The sequence below is a fragment of the Nelumbo nucifera genome, chromosome 1, assembly GCF_055504915.1.
Source record: "Nelumbo nucifera cultivar China Antique chromosome 1, China Antique-T2T, whole genome shotgun sequence".
Classification (NCBI taxonomy): Eukaryota; Viridiplantae; Streptophyta; class Magnoliopsida; order Proteales; family Nelumbonaceae; genus Nelumbo; species Nelumbo nucifera.
The window spans coordinates 24,438,075-24,443,351 of record NC_142649.1 but is presented as its reverse complement, the minus strand read 5'-3'; positions in this window follow the sequence as shown (position 1 = coordinate 24,443,351).

Sequence of the window (5,277 nt, the reverse complement as noted above, 5' to 3'; positions counted from 1 at the left end):
TCTTGCATCTGCCCACAGTCCCTGGGTGTTACAAGGTCGCTTGGCCCAGGGACCACTTTATGTAAGTGTTGGGCCCATAGAGCCCATTTGATGGGTTTTCAGGGGGTACACTGTCTTCAGCAGTGCATTCGGCCAGGCCTTGTAACAAAGGCTGGGCTGAACCCATGTGGCTGATGTGTAGATCAATGCTTGGGTCCCACGCCATACAAGGAAGCCCAACTGGGCAGCAGTTTGGAAGGCTTTTTGAGTACATAACCTTAAATGGGCCTTAAGCCCATTTCGAACTGGGCTGATTTGATCAGTCAATTAAAGGGGGCGAATTCTGAAGTGGGTCAGATAAAAGGATTGGGCTTAGACCCTATCCAGTCAGAGAGTCCAAGATCTAAATAAGATTTAGATCAGGAAACCTCCTAATTAGATTAGGAGACAGCTGATCTGATCTGCAGATAAGATAAGGATTGTCCCTTATCACTAAGGGACTTCTAACCCAAATATGATTTGGATTAGCAACTCCTAATCTGATTAGGAGCTGTTCCCTTTAAGATTATAAAAGGAGAAAGGGGGCAGCAGCCTTGAACCAGACAACAACATCAACAGCATTCTTCTCTTAAAGAAAGAGAGATTGAGAGATTTCCTGCATACTGCGAATTCTCTCCTGCCGCCACCTTCCTGCCATTGCCATTCCTTCAGTTCGATCTCCAGTTCTTGGGAGCAATCAAGAATTGATCTTGATCTCAATCTTTTGGGAAAAGATTGGTTAGAGCTGTAGTCACAAGCCGTCCAGTTGATTCTTGCGAATGGTCAAGTTCTTTTGAAGAACATTGTTGATTCTGCTCCATCCTTCACTGCACCATCTTCAGTGGGAGCAGATTTTGGATCCTTCCTTGGGCGTGAACTCCTCCATTGGGTGATAGTATTTCTCCGTATCAGGTATAATCCTTTCCCACTCCTTTTGGTTCAGATCTGGTTAAGTTTATGGTTCAAGATTGATCATTGAAAATATGATTTTCTAAATAGGGAATACGATTCCCAGTTGAAGGGAGAGATAAATTTTTGAAATTCGCCCCTTATTCCGCAATCTTTGGGCGTCCATAGGATGGATCTCTCATCCCTTCACCAAGCACTTATGGCCCATGTACGTAGCACATAACACATCCACACATCTTATGTAGGGATAAATTGATCCAATCAATTAATTATCTGTAAAGGGGCGAATTTCAAAAATTTATCTCTTCCTTCAATTGGGAATCGTATTCCCTATTTAGAAAATCATATTTTCAAAGATCAATCTTGAACCATAAACTGAACCAGATCTGAACCAAAAGGAGTGGGAGAGGATTATACCTGATACGGAGAAATACTATCTCCCAATGGAGGTGTTCACGCCCAAAGAATGATCAAAAGACTGCTCCCACTGAAGATGGCGCAGTGTAGGTGGAGCAGAATCAGCAGTGTTCTTCTCCAAGAACTCAGTCCTTCGCAAGAATCAGCAAGATGGTACGTGAGCACAGCTTCCTTTCAATCCTTTCTCAAAGAACTGATGTCAAGATCCAATCTTGAATTCTCCCACAACTGGAGATCAAACTGGCAAACAAGGCGGCAAGAGCAGGGAGGCAGCAAGAGAGTATTCGCAGGAAGCAGAATTCTCTCTTCTTGATTTTGCACTAGAGGAAATCTGTTGTCTGTGTATATCCAAAGGCTGCCGCCCCCTTTCTTCTTTTGTAATCTTAAAGGGATCAGCTCCTAATCAGATTAGGAGTTGCTAATCCAAATCATATTTGGGTTAGAAGTCCCTTTAAGTGATAAGGGATGATCCTTATCTTATCTGCAGATCAGATCAGCCATCTCCTAATCTGATTAGGAGGTTTCGGCCCAGCCTTTGTTACAAGGCCTGGCTGAATACACTGTTGAAGACAGTGCACCCCCTGAAACCCATCGAATGGGCTCTATGGGCCCAACACTTACCCTAAGTGGTCCCTGGGCCAAGCCACCTTGTAACACCCAGGGATTGTGGGCAGATGCAAGATTAGCCCACTGCTCCTGAGTTCTCCTCATCAAGAACAACTTCCTGACGATGGGTGTCCAGGATATAGTCGATTTCCAAGAATTGCGCATTTCGACTGCAGAACACTTTCTACTCACTTGGGTCATAGAAAAGGTAACCTACAGAGCCTTTTGGGTAGCCAAGAAATAGGCAACGACTGGTCTTAGATTCCAACTTGTCTGCACTCGTTCTTTTAACGTGTGCAGGACAACCCTAAATCTTCAAATGTCTGACACATGGTTTCTTTCCTGTCCAAAGTTCATACGGAGTATTCGGAACCGATTTGGTTGGAACCCGATTCAGCACGTAAATCGCAATCTCTAATGCGTAACCCCAAAAGGATGTGGGTAACTCTGAGTGTATGAGAAGCGACCGGACCATATCTAATAAGGTCCTATTCCTCCTCTCTGAAATACGGTGAAGTTGTGGTGTAGCAGGAGGAGCTAATTGTGATACTATCCCATTTTGCCTTAAGTAGTCCCTGAATTCGTCAGAGAGATACTCGCCACCTCGATCTGATTGAAGGGCTTTAATTTCTCTCCCTAACTGTTTCTCGACCCCTTCTCTAAACTCTTTGAACTTTTCAAAGGATTCAGACTTGTGTCTCATTAGGTACACGTAACCATATCGTGAAAAATCATCTGTGAAGGTGATGAAATACACGTGTTGATTTCGTGTCCTAACACTCAGGGGACCACATACATCATTATGTATTAGGTCAAGTGTGCCTGTACATCTTTCAGGCTTACCGTTAAATGGCCGTTTCATCATCTTGCCTTGTAGGCAAGGCTCACAGGTGGGAAGATCTTCTACAGCTAGAAAATCCAAAGGACCATTCTTTTCCAACCATGTGATTCGGTCAACACCAATGTGGACAAGTCGGTAATGCCACAGACACATGGGATTAACTGTATCACGGGCTCTCTTTTTGGGGATTTCAGCCGACGTAGTTTCGGTTATGTTAGTTTCTAGAGAAGGATGTAGAACATAGAGACCGTTCTCCAGTTCCCCGTATGCGATGAATCTGTTATTTCTTTTAATAGTAATCGTATTACTAAAGAAGACAGAATAACCATCTACACACAGTTTTGAGACAGAAATCAAATTTCTTCTTAAATTTTGTACATAAAGACAATCTTTCAATACAATTATTCCTTCTCTAAAAAATAATTTCACAGTTCCTATGGCCGTGGCTGCAACAATTGCAGTAGTCCCCAAGTAGAGTGTGACTTCTCCTTCACTCAGCCTTCTGCTTACCTTGAACCCCAGCAGTGAGTTACACGCATGAGTTGAAGCCCCGGAGTCAATACACCAGGACGCAGAAGCTACCAACAAATTGGTTTCTATAACACAAGTTTCGAAGTTACCTTTCTTGGATTCCAGGTAGGCAGGACAATTCCTTTTCCAGTGGCCGGTCTTCTTGCAAAAATGATAGGCATCTAATGCCTTGTCTTTCCTCTGTTTCTTGGGTTTGGTAGCCTTTTTCTGGGGCTTTCTTTTTGCCTTCCTTTTCTTGCCCGATTTCCCAGATTCAACAAGCATGGCAAGGGGCTCATCCTTTTTTAATCAATTCTTCGGCCCTTTGCAACATATTGCTGAGTTCCTGCAAGCTGACGTTCAGCTTGTTTATGTTGTTGTTCATGATGAATGGATTAAAGGATGGAGGCAGAGAGTTGAGAATAGCATCGATCTGAGTTACCAGATCCAGCTCGGATCCAAGAGCCTCTAGTTCGTTGATATAGCCCATCATCCGGAGACAATGATCGTGAACTTGTTGGCCCTTGGACATCTGCGCGGTCATGAACTATTTCAAGACCTTCTGCCGAGTAGAACGATTCTGCTCTTCGTACATTGTCCTAAGACTGTCCAATACATCCTTAGCAAGTTCGATCTAATCGAACTGCCTCTGAATTGGATTGTCTAAGGAGGCAATGATATAGCAGCGGGCAAGGGAGTTTTTCTCCTCCCATTCTTGGTATTCTCTTCTTCGGGCCTCAGAAGCCCTATCTCCCGGATGATCCGGGGCAGGATTCTTGGCTACCTTGTCCAATTTCTCAGAGGTTAAGACCAACATAAGGTTCCTGTACCAGTCAGTATAGTTTGGGCCTTTCAACTTGTTGTCATCAAGTAGCTTTGCAAATGATCCGTTTGCCATTTTCTGATAAAAAAGCAAACATCAGTCCACGACCTAATTTGATTCTTGTTCATTTCATAGATATGGATTTTAATCTACGATCCATTTCCATTTATTCATCTCTGAGATTTCCCTCCTTTCTCAGTGACGGAGACTACGGGTTGTCTCTGGAAATGTGGGAAATCACATAGGGTGCATGAGGCCAACTGTTTCAGCTGCATAACCCCACCACCTTTCTGTGAAGGATCATATCCACTCATCATATGAGTTTTCCCTTTGGCCTCTGTCAGACAAGGTTCAGAGCCATTTTCAAGTAAACCTTTCTGTCCAGTAAGTGCTTACCCATCATATTTGTGAACGCCAAGGTACCATGAGAGAGTTCCCATTTTCTGGTGAAGCCCCTCCCACATCGGTCTATGACGCCCCTATCATCTTATGAAAAACTTAGACAAGCCCAACAGCAAATGGATAGCCCATTTTCTGGTGCGTTTCCTCATTACTGAAGGACCCATCCTTGTGCTAATGATGGAAGGCCTTCAGAGAGTTCATCATATGAATCTCCCTATCACATGCACTCATATTGTTTGGGGGGAACAGATAAATACGCCCTAGTTCTAACTTTAGGTCAAACCAAAGTGGCTCCCACTGACTTTCATAAAGCCAGATTTTGGTGGGCCTAAATCGGCTAGGGTTCCGCATGAGACCTCATGATGAGGTGTGGTGCCCACCATTGAGGGAGGTCATCCAATGACCAAAAGGGACACCATGGCAATGATGTGCATTCAGCCATGGTGTGCGAAAGAGCCACTGTCGATTGAGCATGGGCCAAGTACTTATGGCCCATGTACGTAGCACATCACACATCCATCCATCACATGCAGGGATAAATTGATCCAATCAATTAATTATCTGTAAAGCCCATTTGAAGCCCATTTTAAATCCATAATATTAACCATTAACATTATCTAGGTATATGGGGCGATCGGTTCAACCCATATAGCTTTAAGGGTTAAGTGGGCTTTTAGCAGTACTTATGGCCCATGTATGTAGTGAAGGGATGAGAGATCCATCCTATGGACGCCCAAAGATTGTGGAATAA